This window comes from Stegodyphus dumicola, chromosome 1, assembly GCF_044657685.1.
Source record: "Stegodyphus dumicola isolate Sdum_Otavi_A_Nest chromosome 1, ASM4465768v1".
In the NCBI taxonomy this organism is placed as follows: domain Eukaryota; kingdom Metazoa; phylum Arthropoda; class Arachnida; order Araneae; family Eresidae; genus Stegodyphus; species Stegodyphus dumicola.
This window is the reverse complement of record NC_140768.1, coordinates 40,159,303-40,178,470: the sequence shown is the minus strand read 5'-3', so window position 1 is coordinate 40,178,470 and position 19,168 is coordinate 40,159,303. Positions and strand designations below refer to the sequence as shown.

At 29.1% G+C, this 19,168-nt stretch overlaps 1 protein-coding gene across 6 annotated transcripts in view; it reads left to right on the top strand.

The window, feature by feature from the left end:
* eya (eya transcriptional coactivator and phosphatase 2) overlaps positions 1-19,168 on the top strand; it is a 493,645-nt gene that overhangs the window by 306,189 nt on the left and 168,288 nt on the right. The gene's annotated exons all lie outside the window — the stretch shown is intronic.

Sequence of the window (19,168 nt, the reverse complement as noted above, 5' to 3'; positions counted from 1 at the left end):
AGTATTTAATATTAAATTTTTAAAATGGTTCATATATGTAAAATTTATTAATTTTTAATAAATATGTCTCTTGCAGTTTAATTTCTTATCGTGTATATGTGATATTTCTTTTCGGAGTCAAACATATATGAAAAAAGATAGTATTTGTTATTGTTTTTATATCCAGCACTTATGTTATTAAAATGAATGTTCATTGATCACGCATCTAGTGAGGCCAAAATATATGTTTAATGTTACAGATATACTTTAATTTAATTTAGTTTACTTTTTTTTGGTTAATTATTTTATAATTTTTAAAGAAATCACATTGAAAGTGGAAGCTTCTCCTCAGATACCTTTGTCCGTCATACTTGTTACCAAAACCATCTTGTCCAGAGGATCCTTGGAAATTAGCTGTTTCGAAGTCCATCCTATTCGGCTGATATAACGTCACTTAGTATCTGGCTTTTTCCGAAAAGACTTTTAAAAGAAAAAAAGCTAAGGCGATTCATATATTAACAGTGATTAGCAATAGCTGCATTTGTTGAAAGACAGTTTTCACGACTATTACAAAATAGATCCACTGTCTGGAGTATGTGCATTGATATGCACTGTGGTTATCTTGAAACTATACCGAAAAGTGTTTTTAATAACTGTTTTTTCATACAAAAGGAACTATATAAAATCAAGCCGACTTTCGATCCTAGTACATAATTTGAACTCATTTCCTGTTCCTGTCTATTCGCAACCAGTGATTGACTATAAGCTTATTTTCAAAAACTATATTCGATTTTTTTGTGATAGTATATATATATTTTTGTGATATAATGCACTGCGGTTATCTTGCAACTACATAGAAAATTGCATTTATTAACTGTTTTTTCATAGAAAAGGAACTGTATAAAATCAAACTCACGTTTGATCTTTGCACATAATTTGAATATATACTGCAGAATTTTAAATAAAGTTTCAGGGAATTTCAGAAGAGTTTGTATCTCCTGTTCTTATCTAGTCGCAGTCAGTGCATGACTATAAGTTTTTTTTTCCCAAAAACTATATTCGATTTTTTTTTTTTTTTTTTTTTTTTTTTTGTGATAGTATACATTGATAATGCACTGTGGTTATCTTGAATCTACATAGAAAAGTGCATTTATTAACTGTTTTTTCATAGAAAAGGAGCTGTATAAAATCTAACTCACGTTTGATCTTTGCACATAATTTGAATATATACTGCAGAATTTTAAATAAAGTTTCAGGGAATTTCAGAAGAGTTTGTATCTCCTGTTCTTATCTAGTCGCAGTCAGTGCATGACTATAAGCTTTTTTTTTCCCAAAAACTATATTCGATTTTTTTTTGTGATAGTATACATTGATAATGCACTGTGGTTATCTTGAATCTATATAGAAAAGTGCATTTATTAACTGTTTTTTCATAGAAAAGGAACTGTATAAAATCAAACTCACGTTTGATCTTGGAACATAATTTGAATATACACTGCAGAATTTTAAATAAAGTTTCAGGGAATTTCAGAGTTTGTATCTCCTGTTCTTATCTAGTCGCAGTCAGTGCATGACTATAAGCTTTTTTTTCCAAAAACTATATTCGATTTTTTTGTGTGTGTGATAGTATACATATTGATACTGCGCTGTAGCTTTCTTGAAATTATATCGAATATCTAAAAATGTTTTTATTAGTTTTTTCATAGAAAAGGAATTGTTGTATAAAATCAAGCCGACTTTTGATTTTAGTACATAATTTGAATATATGCTGAAGAATTTTAAATAGTTTCAGGGAATTTCAGAGGCGTTTGCATTTCCTGTTCCTGTCTATTCGCAGTCAGTGCATGTCTAGAAGCTTATTAATATATATATATTAGATTTTTTTCCGTTTTTTGTGATAGTGTACATTGATATTAAATGTGGTTATCTTGAAACTATATAGAAAAAGGGGTTTTATTAACTACCTTGTCATAGAACTAGTCGCAGCTAGTGCAGGACTATAAGATTATTTTTAAAAAAACTACATTCGATTTTTTTTTTGTGATTGTATTCATCCATTTACTTATGAGATAATAAAAACGAAAAAAGTAAGAACTAAGTGATGATGAAAATAATTGTGGATAGAAGCCAAACTAATAACGACGTGCCACTCAAACCTTACAAAATGCTTGTGATTTTGTTTATTTCCCATCACGTCCAATAGACTTTCACGAAGCTTGGAAGCTGGGATTCTTGACAGCAAGTTTAAGGAAAACCTCGACTTGCTGACAGCATCGAGTCTAGTTATTTAGGGATGCGAAAGGTGGCGTTGCTCGCGTGTCGAATATGTCTGAAGAAATTAATCCATTGTCTTTTCAAAAAGGATCGTAAACACGAAGAGAGACTGAGGAAAAGAGAGAGAGAGAGAAAGAAGAAGGAAGAAGAAACTTGGGGTAAAGACAGAAATAGGTCTACGTGATATGTGTGAAGTTATGCTCAAAACGATTAGCAGAATGATAAAAGATGACATTGCTTGCCTTTGTATTGAGAGTTACCGCCGCGGAGTCGGCTCTTTTAATGTTTTTTGAATACTTTTAGGTTTGGATTTATACTTATTTTTGACACCCGAAAGTCTGGTGTATTTATTTCTCTCTCTTTTTCTCTCTTTTTTATTCTTTCTCCTGGTTGAACAGTTATAACTCTATTAATTGAGATCTGAAATAATTGACCATGAAACAGGCTCTCTTAAAGCACTCTTAATTTATCTATAGCCGCATTTTGGTTAAGCAATTAAAGAGGTAAAGAGAAGTAATGCTAAAGCTATTTTTTTAAAACTTTTATTAACCAATTAAACATTTTACATGCTATGTTATTCTTAATTTTCATTTTTGACTGTTGCGTTTAATATGATATTTCTCATTCATGCGTCTTGGTGATTGCTGTTGCTGCGTCAGACAGATTTTTTAATTTATCTTCCACATCGTCAGTTTCCGAAATGCTGCCATGTAACGTAACATAAGATCTTAAATTTTAAATTCAAAAATTTATTTTTTCATATATCCTTTCATCATTTTATACATATTTCATTTATATTTCTTCATTTTGTTAACTTTATTGAGTAAAAAAATTAGCGATGTACAAGAACAAATTAATTTCTAATCCTTTTTCTTCAAAGTTTATCTAATTCATATAATTTAAAATAATTGCACTACTTCCAACTGATCACCATGAACTTCTGCAGTATTATTATAATTAACAAAAGGTATTTTTAATGTAATATACAAGTATTATGTATCTTGGTACACCCCTCTTGGTCACATCCCCTCTGCATCGAATACAGCTTTTTTTCTGACTCATATCAGATTGCAAATTAAATTAGTATAAAAGTAGATATTACTTGCGGATGGAATACAGCAATCGCAGGATAGAATACAGCGATTACAGGGCATTTTTTACCAAATTACCTAATGGCCATAAGATATTTTACCAGCGGTACTGCAAAGATTTAACGTGAGCGCGAACTGAAATCTGTGAAATAATTTTAAAAAATTGTAAAACTCGCTAAATGAGAACTCATTTACCATCTTGTAAGTTAAAACTGGAATTGTCTACGTTTCCCGTTCCAGGACATACTTAATTAAACACCCGTGATCTCGCAGGGTAATAATTTTAATTATGAACTATGCTTCTTCGTTATCAGTTTTTTTTCTATACGAAGCAGAACAATGTTGATGTAGTGATCTAATGAACAGAAAGTCCTCTAGTATCTCTCTTTCCCTTTGTCTGTTGCATCTCTCACTACCATACGTTCGACAACCTAAAGACTATCCTTATTGCTTTCTTCTCCAAGTCTTTCAATGTGCTAACAGACTTTAAAATTTTAAAAGGGGAATATACGCTTTACATGTTATTTCTTTCCATTTGGTGAAGGTATATATCATATTACTTTCTTGTGTTATTGTAAATTTTATACATCATATAGAATAATTTCACAAGTGCTTTTTTGGACACTTAGAACTGCTAAAATGTAATATTCATATAAACTAATTGCTTTCTTTTTCTTTACATCCTTTCGGTTTACGAAAGGCTTCACAAGAACATTCTATCTTCGTAAATCAGGAAGAAACGCGTGCTTAAAAATGTAAAGCTAAGAAAACTAAATTGTAAATAAAAATACGATATATATGTGTATGTGTATGTGCAATTAATTATCAATCCGCACGTCGGGGGAATTATTACATATATCTATAATTTTTAAGATTTAAATTCGAATATTTGTTGAAGATATGCGAGAGAGGGGACGAAACGGCTCTCATGGATTGTTGATAGTTGCATAGAAAAGTTCCAACTGTCGTTGATAAGTCAGGATATTTCTATGGAATCGGCAATAAATATCTTGTTTCATTCTTTACTTTTGCATTGTAATTAACAATTTCATTGCAATTATTTACAAACTGCAATTTATAATTACCACAATAGTACACATTTGCTTTTGAAACTTTACTTCACATTTCATAGGAGATAATTTACATTTATATATTCTCTGCATTCTCTATTAAATTATATATATATACACACAAGTTTTTATAATACTTGCGCAATAGCTGCAAATTAAGATAATAATAATTTATTTATTAAAGAAATATTGATTATATTATCTCCTAATATAAATTTAGTAGAAGTGTAAAAAAAGACGGAACCCATATGTAGGAAGTTTAATTCTGAAAATTGTACTTTAAAGTAACTTGAATGTAAATTATGAAAAAAAAAAATTAAACGGATATTAATTTCGGAATTAAACTTCCTACATCTGGGTTCTCTCTTTTTTGATACTTCTATTAAATTAATATTAGGAGATAACATAATCAATATTTCTTTAGTAAATAAATTATATATATATATGTAAAAATATAATGCAAAAGATAATAACTTCTAAAACTAATATCTAATGAATAAAAATGCAATACTAAAGAACTAGTTCTAAAATCAATATCCAATTATGCGCCATAAGTTGTAACAACTAGTGCTAATACTAAAATATAAAAACATTTAAATCCAATACATATATGCACGCTAATATTAAAAGAAAAAATAAATTGTCTGCCTAAGTAATAAACCACTGTGAATAAATATACTAAACCAGAAATAAGATCAATAGTACTATAAATGCTTGAAAAGTACAAAAAATAAAAAGTGCAATAATTGCTGCAAGAAAAAAATATAGTGCAAATATAAAAGAAAACATATATAAACAGAGGCGTAGCTAGGGTTTTCAGCGCCAGGGAACAACTGGAGATTTTGCGCCCCTTTCTGTTTGCCACGAATGGAAAACACTTTATTCTAAAATTTCGTAGAATCTATTTAGCATCCCCTGGATGCTGCGCCCGGGGACAGATGTCCCCTCTTGCCCCACCCTAGCTACGTCACTGTATATAAAGAATTTACATATCTTAGCATATCGTAGTAAGTTGGTTAGTATGTCAAAAGAAGCAAATGGAGCAACCTGTTTTTAAATTGATAATTGCACAAAATTTTTCTAAATTTAAAACTTCCTTAAATTGCAAAACAACTTGTGCCTTTATCAGTCCGATTCCTACAGGATGCAATGAAATGAAAGTTTGCTCAGTTTTCCTTGAGGATCCATACTTGCATAAATAACAACAAATCTTCCATTCAATTTAATACAAACCATGTCAAGCAAACTAAATCTGAAACCGAACACAAACAGCACATAAACTAGTAAACATTATGGAATTAATCAAAATGTATCCCGTAACGAACTTTTCTAAATAAGAAAAGAAGTATTGCGTCGAATATTAAAAATAAATCTAGAAACACTGCAAATATTAAATTCTTATGTAGTCGAAGCTGAAGGCTAAGTTAATCCTAACACCACTGAAAATCTTCGTCTAATCCATTGAACAGTTAAATCTAACTAATTAACTCTTCTAACTAATCCATTGAAAACCTTCGATTGAAAATTCTGGTGAATCTGGATTCTTCACTCTACGTTTACCAATACTATCAAAACTATGTTTATTATTAAATGTCTCATGACGCAGGAGACATAAGAGAACTTGGGATGTAGAGCAAGTCATTTTCTGTTGCTGAAAAGTTAACCCTTTTTAGCCACTCTTTCGCAGTTCATTTCTCAAAAGCTGTCCATGTACACGGCTATAAACCGAAACCTTCATTCCAGTATCTTGTTAAATTTTCCATGGCTTTTGCTGTATCACATGCTTACAATATGCGAGAGTTATAATCATGCGAATATTTAAAAAACTTATCCTTTTTTCTAGACGGTGTTTAAATAATTTATTTCTTTTTAACTAGAAGAAAATTTAAGTCTTTGAATGAAAGCTCTTTCATTTTCTTTAGCTAGCCTGAAAAGTAGGTCGACCTTAACCTCTAAAATATATCGCGGAGATTAATCTTTTATCCCTTTTTTTTATTTTTCTTTTTTCAACCCACCACTTTATTACGTAGCAGAGCTCGTCAGATTTCTTTATTTTGTTTTTCTGATCTCGGGGGAAAAAAAAAAAAGAAAAGAGCATGTTTCACTTACGGTTTTTAATAAAGACAATTTTTTTCCAAGTTTTTGCGTGCCCATAAACGTTTCGTAGTTTCTTAGTGTTGTTTTCTTTTATGATCTCTTCTGTGACTGATTTATGTCAAGCGGTTTTTTAAAAATTGCTCGTTAAAGTTGTGCATAATCTGTTTCATTCCCAAGATTCCCATGACCTACTTGATAAAGAGCAGAGGATTTATATTGTTTTTTGTGCATCAGGAAAGAAACTATGTAGAATGAATCAGTGATATATTATAATTTTGAGATGATAGATGATATTTTACTTGCTTGTGAAAGCTAATCATGAAAAATTCGCAAGCAAAGTTAACAATTATGTTTCTTTGAATTTGAATCCAATGTAAATATATTAAATTTTTTTTCAACAATATTTTTTGACAAGGCATTTTTCTTCGGCATCATTGTTTATCATTATGCAGGTTACCGATGCTTTATTATCCTAAACGAGAAAAATTATGTTAGAATAGCTTCGGTTAATTAATTGTGCCAGAACATTTGAAGGTTGTTTGCCTGAAGGGAGGGATGCACTCGTGGTGGGTTTTTAAAAAGAAGCTAGCCTTTCTGTTTAACTAATACATGATTCAAAATCCCCAAATCTCCATACTGCATTCTATCCAATCTTTGAGAAATAAAACCGAGACTAAGTACTATTCCAAAAATTTAATAGATTAAGAGAAGGCATAAAATTATCTTATAATGGCTGTCTAAAAACATATTTACTGAAACAAAATATCGAATGGTATTAAAATTTATTTTATAAAATGTATTAAAATACATATTCATGTCCTGAAATGTATTGAAATATATTTTGAAAATTTATTCAAAAGTTTATATTTGTTTCTTAAATATGATATAAAATAATAAAAATTAACTAAAATTAAAAAATTAGTTAACATTTATTATATTAACTTATTTTATTTGTGAACTGCTTTGTTTTATTGACCCTGCAGTGTAATGGGAAAAAGAAAATTTGTTTTCATAAAAGCCTAAGTATGTGTTAAGTAATGCAAACTGTATATTGAGTTAATAAGAGAACTACTGAGTTAAGTATTAGATTTAACTTTTACTAAAATAAAAAAAAAGGAATAAATAAATAAAAAAATTATATTGCGCCGAAAGGTTTTTTTTTTTTTTTTTCATTTACACATACATACACGTTTCGAGAACATTTGGGCTAAAAAATGTTTAAAAACACCATATTATCTTTAGAATTTGCAACAGACAGTCTCTGGTGCTGCAGATAAAAGTTTTTTTTTTTTCTTTCTTTCCCGTACATTTTTGCCATTGCTCGCTTTGAAAGCGTTGAGTTTGTTCATCAAAAATCCGTTAAAGGTTTACAAAATACGAAATACATAATAAAACAAATTTCAGATTCGGGCTTCCATATGCGTCCATATTAGGGTGGAGGACTACGTTATTCAAAATTTGATGGCTCTAGGTACCGTTGTTTTTTCACAATGCGAGACACATACATACATTCACGCAGATTCTTCATTATTTAATTTCTTCAGATACAAAATAGGTGTATTATTACGATAGCATTTGGTGGGAACAATTTGAAAAATGAAACGGACATTTATAGTGAACCAACGCAAAATACTATTTCGAGACTAATAGCCCTCTTGGGCTAACTCCCCTTTAGTCTAATAAATAAGCACTCTATTTCAGGGCTTATATTTTATTTAAATTAATATTTTACTTCAAACTGCTTAAGCGTGCATTTTATTACGAGGAATTTTATCTGTTATTTAATGCTATAAAATATTATTTCAGATATATGTATTTTATTGCTATTCTTTACTCTCAAATAAAATTCTTATTTATTTTCGGTTTAGAGAAAATCCTGAAATGTTAAATGGTGAACAAATATTGTTTTTGAATTCGTTCGATATTTACCTGGAAAGGTCGAAAAATCTGTGGTTTTTTAAAGATATAATTTAGATACGTAATTTATTACTATAATTTTTTAAATAAAATACTACATTTTTTAATCTGAGGGCATTTATGGAGGTGATTATTTCATTGTTATAATAATTTAGGAAATCATTTTAGCATCCTATCGCTTTTAAACTTCCTCAGTGATGCCATATCCGTTTTCTGCTGGATAGATTAATTCAGCAGGCACATGGCTGCTGTTTAGCAGTTAGAAAATAACATGTATTCTCAACTCTAATTGCAATAGATTTCCCGATTCAGAATTATGAATCTATCTTAAGAGTATATCTTTGAATCTATTCTAAGAGTATATCTTAAGAGTATATCTTTGAATCTATTCTAAGAGTATATCTTAAGAGTATATCTTTGAATCTATTCTAAGAGTACATCTGAAGAGTATATCTTTGAATCTATTCTAAGAGTATATCTTTGAATCTGTTCTAAGAGTATATCTTTGAATATATTCTAAGAGTATATCTTTGAATCTATTCTAAGAGTATATCTTTTAATATATTCTAAGAGTATATCTTTGAATCTATTCTAAGAGTATATCTAAGAGTATATCTTTGAATCTATTCTAAGAGTATATCTTAAGAGTATATCTTAAGAGTATATCTTTGAATCTATTCTAAGAGTATATCTTAAGAGTATATCTTTGAATCTATTCTAAGAGTATATCTTTGAATCTATTCTAAGAGTATATCTAAGAGTATATCTTTGAATCTATTCTAAGAGTATATCTTAAGAGTATATCTTAAGAGTATATCTTTGAATCTATTCTAAGAGTATATCTTAAGAGTATATCTTTGAATCTATTCTAAGAGTATATCTTAAGAGTATATCTTTGAATCTATTCTAAGAGTACATCTTAAGAGTATATCTTTGAATCTATTCTAAGACTATATATTTGAATCTGTTCTAAGAGTATATCTTTGAATATATTCTAAGAATATATCTTTGAATCTATTCTAAGAGTATATCTTTTAATATATTCTAAGAGTATATCTTTGAATCTATTCTAAGAGTATATCTAAGAGTATATCTTTGAATCTATTCTAAGAGTATATCTTAAGAGTATATCTTAAGAGTATATCTTTGAATCTATTCTAAGAGTATATCTTTGAATCTATTCTAAGAGTATATCTTTGAATCTGTTCTAAGAGTATATCTTTGAATATATTCTAAGAGTATATCTTTGAATCTATTCTAAGAGTATATCTTTTAATATATTCTAAGAGTATATCTTTGAATCTATTCTAAGAGTATATCTAAGAGTATATCTTTGAATCTATTCTAAGAGTATATCTTAAGAGTATATCTTAAGAGTATATCTTTGAATCTATTCTAAGAGTATATCTTAAGAGTATATCTTTGAATCTATTCTAAGAGTATATCTTTGAATCTATTCTAAGAGTATATCTAAGAGTATATCTTTGAATCTATTCTAAGAGTATATCTTAAGAGTATATCTTAAGAGTATATCTTTGAATCTATTCTAAGAGTATATCTTAAGAGTATATCTTTGAATCTATTCTAAGAGTATATCTTAAGAGTATATCTTTGAATCTATTCTAAGAGTACATCTTAAGAGTATATCTTTGAATCTATTCTAAGACTATATATTTGAATCTGTTCTAAGAGTATATCTTTGAATATATTCTAAGAATATATCTTTGAATCTATTCTAAGAGTATATCTTTTAATATATTCTAAGAGTATATCTTTGAATCTATTCTAAGAGTATATCTAAGAGTATATCTTTGAATCTATTCTAAGAGTATATCTTAAGAGTATATCTTAAGAGTATATCTTTGAATCTATTCTAAGAGTATATCTTTGAATCTATTCTAAGAGTATATCTTTGAATCTATTCTAAGAGTATATATTTGAATCTATTCTAAGAGTATATCTTTGAATATATTCTAAGAGTATATATCTTTGAATCTATTCTAAGAGTATATCTAAGAGTATATCTTTGAATCTATTCTAAGAGTATATCTAAGAGTATATCTTTGAATCTATTCTAAGAGTATATCTTTGAATCTATTCTAAGAATATATCTTTGAATCTATTCTAAGAGTATATCTTCGAATCTATTCTAAGAGTATATCTTAAGAGTATATCTTAAGAGTATATCTTTGAATCTATTCTAAGAGTATATCTTTGAATCTATTCTAAGAGTATATCTTTGAATCTGTTCTAAGAGTATATCTTTGAATATATTCTAAGAGTATATCTTTGAATCTATTCTAAGAGTATATCTTTTAATATATTCTAAGAGTATATCTTTGAATCTATTCTAAGAGTATATCTAAGAGTATATCTTTGAATCTATTCTAAGAGTATATCTTAAGAGTATATCTTAAGAGTATATCTTTGAATCTATTCTAAGAGTATATCTTAAGAGTATATCTTTGAATCTATTCTAAGAGTATATCTTTGAATCTATTCTAAGAGTATATCTAAGAGTATATCTTTGAATCTATTCTAAGAGTATATCTTAAGAGTATATCTTAAGAGTATATCTTTGAATCTATTCTAAGAGTATATCTTAAGAGTATATCTTTGAATCTATTCTAAGAGTATATCTTAAGAGTATATCTTTGAATCTATTCTAAGAGTACATCTTAAGAGTATATCTTTGAATCTATTCTAAGACTATATATTTGAATCTGTTCTAAGAGTATATCTTTGAATATATTCTAAGAATATATCTTTGAATCTATTCTAAGAGTATATCTTTTAATATATTCTAAGAGTATATCTTTGAATCTATTCTAAGAGTATATCTAAGAGTATATCTTTGAATCTATTCTAAGAGTATATCTTAAGAGTATATCTTAAGAGTATATCTTTGAATCTATTCTAAGAGTATATCTTTGAATCTATTCTAAGAGTATATCTTTGAATCTATTCTAAGAGTATATATTTGAATCTATTCTAAGAGTATATCTAAGAGTATATCTTTGAATCTATTCTAAGAGTATATCTTAAGAGTATATCTTTGAATCTATTCTAAGAGTATATCTTTGAATATATTCTAAGAGTATATCTTTGAATATATTCTAAGAGTATATCATTGAATATATTCTAAGAGTATATCTTTGAATATATTCTAAGAGTATATATCTTTGAATCTATTCTAAGAGTATATCTAAGAGTATATCTTTGAATCTATTCTAAGAGTATATCTAAGAGTATATCTTTGAATCTATTCTAAGAGTATATCTTTGAATCTATTCTAAGAATATATCTTTGAATCTATTCTAAGAGTATATCTTAAGAGTATATCTTCGAATCTATTCTAAGAGTATATCTTAAGAGTATATCTTTGAATCTATTCTAAGAGTACATCTTAAGAGTATATCTTTGAATCTATTCTAAGAGTACATCTTAAGATTATATCTTTGAATCTATTCTAAGAGTATATCTTTGAATCTGTTCTAAGAGTATATCTTTGAATATATTCTAAGAATATATCTTTGAATCTATTCTAAGAGTATATCTTTGAATCTATTCTAAGAGTATATCTAAGAGTATATCTTTGAATCTATTCTAAGAGTATATCTTAAGAGTATATCTTAAGAGTATATCTTTGAATCTATTCTAAGAGTATATCTTTGAATCTATTCTAAGAGTATATCTTTGAATCTATTCTAAGAGTATATATTTGAATCTATTCTAAGAGTATATCTAAGAGTATATCTTTGAATCTATTCTAAGAGTATATCTTTGAATATATTCTAAGAGTATATCTTTGAATATATTCTAAGAGTATATCATTGAATATATTCTAAGAGTATATCTTTGAATATATTCTAAGAGTATATATCTTTGAATCTATTCTAAGAGTATATCTAAGAGTATATCTTTGAATCTATTCTAAGAGTATATCTAAGAGTATATCTTTGAATCTATTCTAAGAGTATATCTTTGAATCTATTCTAAGAATATATCTTTGAGTCTATTCTAAGAGTATATCTTCGAATCTATTCTAAGAGTATATCTTAAGAGTATATCTTTGAATCTATTCTAAGAGTATATCTTAAGAGTATATCTTTGAATCTATTCTAAGAGTATATCTCTAAATCTATTCTAAGAATATATCTTTGAATCTATTCTAAGAGTATATCTTAAGAGTATATCTTTGAATATATTCTAAGAGTATATCTTTGAATCTATTCTAAGAGTATATCTTAAGAGTATATCTTTGAATCTATTCTAGATTCAGTTAGTCAGAGCTCTAAAAGTTAAAAGAATTTCTTAACTTTTCTTTTAAGAATTTCCAACAAGTGAACGAGATCACCAACAGATCTTGCGCAACTCCAAACAACCCTTTGGATTCGCGATGACAGCAGCCACACATTTCGATCAATTCCGCACGCACTTCATCAAACAGAACGCACGTTAAGAATGACATTTGGAAGGCGTGTGTGTTGATTGGGGCGGCGGGGTGCCGCCGCACTCCCGCTGTTGAGCAATCAGCGCAGCCTCCGAGGAGGTCTTACCTGTCGTGATGGCGTACACACACCATTCCCACCCAAGTTGTCAGGTACCCGCAGGCGAACTGTCACCAAAAACCAGTCATCGCCGTCGTTGAATGAGGAAGAATTGGGGACAAATTTTGTTTTTATCTACTCTGATAGAGGATTTGATCCCTTCCTGAGTCGCCGTGATGGAAAGCATCGGAGGAATGTTGCTCATCCTTTAAGGTACAGCGGCTTCTATCACAATCAATTTAAAAGCTAATTTGCATGAAATCCGGATGAAGGAAATACATTTTTCAAAAAAATTTTTTTTTTCTTTTCGCTTGCAAAAATATTTTTGGGATTTTTTTAGGCGAGAAATGAGATCAAGTATCTTTAGCAGCAGCATTTTGTACTTCACCTTGTATCATATTTAACATATTTAGCATTTAACACTTTGTATCATATTCATAGAAGCAACATTACAGTTGTCGCATCATAAAAATATTGAAGATACGTTTTGTACTGACCGATACTTTTAAACAACAAAATTCAGCAATATTTGTATTGCTTTAAATTTATCTTAGAATGTAAAGGACATCTAATATTCAAGTGGGCTGTATTTCTGAATAAATACGGTATATATAATCCTAAAACTCAAAACTAATTTTAAAATTGCAGCAGCTGAGTACTAATATTGTACTATTACTGCCACAACAATTTATTATAGTTCAAAATGTATTTTGAACTTTCTGAAATTTTACCATCTTTTAGTCTAGGGAGAGCATAATTTTATGATTAATCAGAATTGCGTTTTTACCATATTTTGACATAAGAACAGAGATTTATAAACCCTTTTAAAACTGCTGATTCTAGTTTATTTGCAATATATTTTAAATGAAATAACAAATAATTTTTTTAATATTAGTAAACTTTTAAATACGTTTACAGGTTTTTTAATTTACCGTTTACAGGTATCAAAGAAATACTTTCAGTTTTTTGGTTAGAGGTTTCTAATTTATTACTGACTGATACACTGTAACGTCTTTAATATTAAACAATTCTTTTAATTTTTGCCAGCGTTTCCCCCCTTTCCTTGTCAACTTTTCAGTTACAAGTATAGATCCCGTTTATAACTTCAAATTGTGGAGTTCACGCTTTGAAAGTTGTTAAAAAAGTTATTTTTTGCAAGTGTGGATTGCAGTTTGAAAACTTTAAATTATAATACAAAATAGCATAGAAGAATTTATCATTAAAAGTTATATATATATATATATATATGTGATGTACCAGCTTTTGTCAGGAATAAATAGATTGTTGAAAAATCATCAATGTAGTCGTAGCTTAAATTATCAGACGATAGTTTTAAAAAGCAGGATCCATTTATTATATTTCAGGAGAAAATAGCAATTACAAAAATATGATATCCGGAGTAAATAAAAAGAATTACTAATAACTTTTTGTATGTAGTTTACTGCATCGTAACATTTAAGAAAAAGCTCCGACGTTCCTTTTGCGAGTCTTTTTATAGCCTCTGGAAAGGCGGAGCTTTCATGAAATGACGTCAGCCTTGTCAGCCAATCCAGTTCGCTTGAAATATTTCCAGAACATTCTATAACTGTACGTGTAGAAAGGGTGGGAAAAACAACTTGACTACGGGGCTGTGGATTTAATTCCACGTACTTTCAAAATAGAGAACGTCGCTATTAAAAATGAAAAGAACATACAGTTAGAATTTTAAGATTATTCTTGACTATGGAATTTTATTATTACATATATATATTATTTAAAATTAAATTCAACTTTACTTTATTCTTTAGAAGCAATATATATGTATATATATATAAGATATAAGGATATTTTGCTTTCTTAAATAAATGTAATACCTCCTGTTGATAAGACCTGAATCTTAAGCTTTAGTGTTGAATAGCAATGAAACTCACCTAAGAAAAGAATTTCAATTTTAAAGATCCTTAGTTTGTTTCTGCATCCACTTTCCGGGGTGTGTGTGAAATAATACAGACTTGAAAACATTAAAGTGTTACAAAAATATGTTACCTTTTGAATAAACTTAAGAAACACATACATATGAGATGTAAGGTATGAAAGAAAGCTACTAACTTTAATTTAGCAATAGTCCTTTTAATTCCTCATTTTAATTTGGCTGCGTCCCCTTCCTGGAATCTAAAATGCATCATCTGGAAAACTAATACGCATTATACCATCTTATTAATCGCCGAATGCGGTCAGCTCTTGTCCAGTCTCAGTCCAAAATTTTAAAAACAAGAATTCAACTCCATAAATACTCCTTTGCTGAAATGCGCAGTTACTTTCCTACTATCCCTTGCTGTGCTTGCACATGTTATTTATTTTCTCCATGTTTTCGATTGTTTGAGGATGTAATCCGTGAAATTGAATTGTAGGGTGATTGTCGCACCCATAGTAATGAATGTAAACCATGAATATGTGTCCTAGGACATTATTCAGCAAGAAATAAAATTATGTGGTGATAGCTATGTTTGTTTCGAAGTTCCATTCTACGCATCCACGTATATGCCAGTAACATCCCAGAATTATCTCGGACACACGCATGAAATAGAAAATTTTAATCTAACTACTGTTTTAGATTTTTAGAAACTTACTTTATTTACGATATGTGAATTTATTGATTGACATTCTTGGCATTTCAAAGCGAGAGAAGTAGTTTTAAGCGTTAGCTACGTTTTTCATATCGTCGATATCGCAGATGTTAAATTTACACTTTCATATTTTGTTCTTTAGATGCGCATTTTGAAGTAGTATTCGCTTATTTTTATATAATGTTTTCAACAGGTCAGATATTTTAAAAACCTATCTTCTGAACCATAAGTGAACCATTCTAAGAATACTAAACGATTTTAAAAATCATTACTCTTAAAACCATTTCCATAAGTGATAAATTATTTGCTAAGTAACGACGAATTGTTACTGTGATTGAATTTTTATAAACGGTTTTAGGCAGCATTTGTCTTTGTAAAAATTCTTGTAAACTCATTTGATGATCTAACGTTTCACAGAATGCCAAAATCATAAACGCACTTTTTTTTCAGGATATTTGAAAAATAAGAATAGCTTAATTACCTTAATTCGTCTTGGAAGAATCATAAACTGTTAAGGAGGTTTAAGCACTGCTGCGTAATTAGTGTTATTAAAAAAGTTATTTTTTGCAAGTGTGGATTGCAGTTTGAAATCGAATGTGATCGAATTTTTATAAACGTTTTAGGCAGCATTTGTCTTTGTAAAAATTCTTGTAAACTCATTTGATGATCTAACGTTTCACAGAATGCCAAAATCATAAACGCACTTTTTTTTCAGGATATTTGAAAAATAAGAATAGCTTAATTTCCTTAATTCGTCTTGGAAGAATCATAAACTGTTAAGGAGGTTTAAGCACTGCTGCGTAATTAGTGTTATTTAAAAAGTTATTTTTTGCAAGTGTGGATTGCAGTTTGAAAACTTTAAATTATAATAACTAAAAACTTACTAACTTTTAAATAACTAACTTTAAATTATTTAACAGATGTTAAATTTACACTTTCATATTTTGTTCTTTAGATGCGCATTTTGAAGTAGTATTCGCTTATTTTTATATAATGTTTTCAACAGGTCAGAAATTTTAAAAACCTATCTTCTGAACCATACGTGAACCATTCTAAGAATACTACACGATTTTAAAAATCATTACTCTTAAAACCATTTCCATAAGTGATAAATTATTTGCTAAGTAACGACGAATTGTTACTGTGATCGAATTTTTATAAACGGTTTTAGGCAGCATTTGTCTTTGTAAAAATTCTTGTAAACTCATTTGATGACCTAACGTTTCACAGAATGCCAAAATCATAAACGCACTTTTTTTTCAGGATATTTGAAAAATAAGAATAGCTTAATTTCTTTAATTCGTCTTGGAAGAATCATAAACTGTTAAGGAGGTTTAAGCACTGCTGCGTAATTAGTGTTATTAGTGTTATTAGATCAAATCTTTCTTATTCAGTTCAATACCATTGGACCTTAACACAAATAAACCCATTTGCTATAAATATAACAGATCCTTTGCGTTTTCCTGGGAAATTTACTCGTGGGAATATTCTTGAGAACACTTTTTTTTAGAAAAATTAAAAGGATTCTCCGTTCGTGGAACGGTGATGCTTTAGGCTATTTCAAGTAAAAAATAAGACCTTACTAATGACTTCCTTAACTTCCTACTCATTAGTAAAACGACCTAACTCATAGACTAAATAATACTGACCTAACGTCATATATAAATCGTTTTCTTCCAACAAAGTGCATCTGAAACCAATAGGAAAATGTAACAAACTCTTCAACGTAGTGATAAGTAATTAAGAAATCAATTCCTTCAATTCTATCACGATTGCTTTCGCGTGATAATAAACTATTATAACAGAAAACGATCTTAATAGAATAAAGACGACGACAACAACAAAAAGTTTAACTAGCAGCAAGCCCGCCAGATATGTGGACTTCATCCAAAGAAAAATTTCTACGTTCTATGATACTCCTGAAAAGCAAATGTATGAAATCATTTCAATATGAAAGAAGCCAGTTCATTCTTTCCAAGCAAAAATCAATTTGTAAATAATTTTTTTATTGCCGAACCAGGAAACAAAAATTTTTCCCGCTTCAGGTTAGTACGTATGACGTTATAATTTAAATTTAATGCAATATAACAATATTTTTCTCAGTATTAATAGAAGAATTAACGTGGCAATAATATAGCTTGTCAATTATACTAATCTAAAACAAAAAAGTTGCCAACAGCATCTATTTAATTAAAATGCTGACATTAACGAAAAATTTTCGACGTACAGTGATGTCACATGTAATCGCGTGCCTACTTCAACGTCATCATATGGCCTTGTAATAATAATAATATGTTTAATGTTTGGCAATGTTATTTGACAAATTTTTGATTAACAGACTCTAGATTTGAAAGCGAGCAATGGCAACACTTTTCGAAATAAAACATTTTTATCTCCAACGCGAGAGATTGTTGCCACTCGGAAAAATAAGAGTGAAAATTAGAGTTTTCAGAGTTTTTAATTAATATCTCGGGTGACTAAAATTGTACGAAAATGGGAACAGTCGAAATGGCTTCCCACGAATTTTGGGAATCGAGAATAATATATTTAATGCTTGAAAATGCTATTTTTATTTCGTTGTAAAACTTATAAATTTTTATTAACAAATTCTAACTATTTGAAAGCGAGCAGTGGCAACACTTCTCGAAATCACACAGAATTTTATCTGCAGAGTGCGAGACTGTTCCCACTCGGAAAAATGAAGGCAAAAATTAGCGTTTTCAGAGTTTTTAATTAATATATCTGCTAATTAAAGTGTACAAAGATGAGAATGGCCAAAATGGCTTCCAGCGAATTTTTAGAATCTGGGGGTACTCTCGAATTTCAACTCCTCGACGTTCCGGAGGAGATAATGCCACAAACAAAAAGACAGGAGCGCATGGATTTTAATAGTAGAGAGAAGTTTAGAATAAGAATTCACTTCCTCTACAAGTTTTTCGCTGATGTTCAAACATATATTTATGTCTAAACGTATATTATTTTCATTAATTTAGAGAAGTAACACAGTCTGGGACTTACGTGTTGCGAGACTATCTGAATTTCATTCATTCAATCGGTTCTCCAGTAAAAAAAAAAAAAAAAAAAAAAAAAAAAAAAAGAGCAATAAAGGATCAAAATAAAGCAGCCAATGCACTGAGTAATCAAAATAAAACAGGCAGTCCAAAATACGAAAATACGGCACATTTTCCGCCTTCTTTTTCATAGTTGTAAAGTTCTTCATTCTTATTCTACTAAATGAACGTTGAGGAATCTAGTGAACTGTTAGCGAATTATCGCTGAGTTCAAATAACTAAAGATATAGACTCAAGAAGGGTTAACTACCCTTTATTTCTCTCAAAGTAAGATGAACAGTTGGCCCCTTTCTCTGGCTTACAATAAAGCCTCCACTCGGGTTTAAACTCAGAAATAAGAACTAAATTATAACTAAAGACATAGCCGGAGCTAACACAAGTATGTAACGTAGTTGGCCTTAATTTAAACCAGCCGGCGAATATCGAAAGGCACGTAATATACGGCTGAGGGTAACAGCTTCAAAAAAGAGATTTAGCTCGAAGGTAAACACCTGCTACTCCGGATTCCTAGCT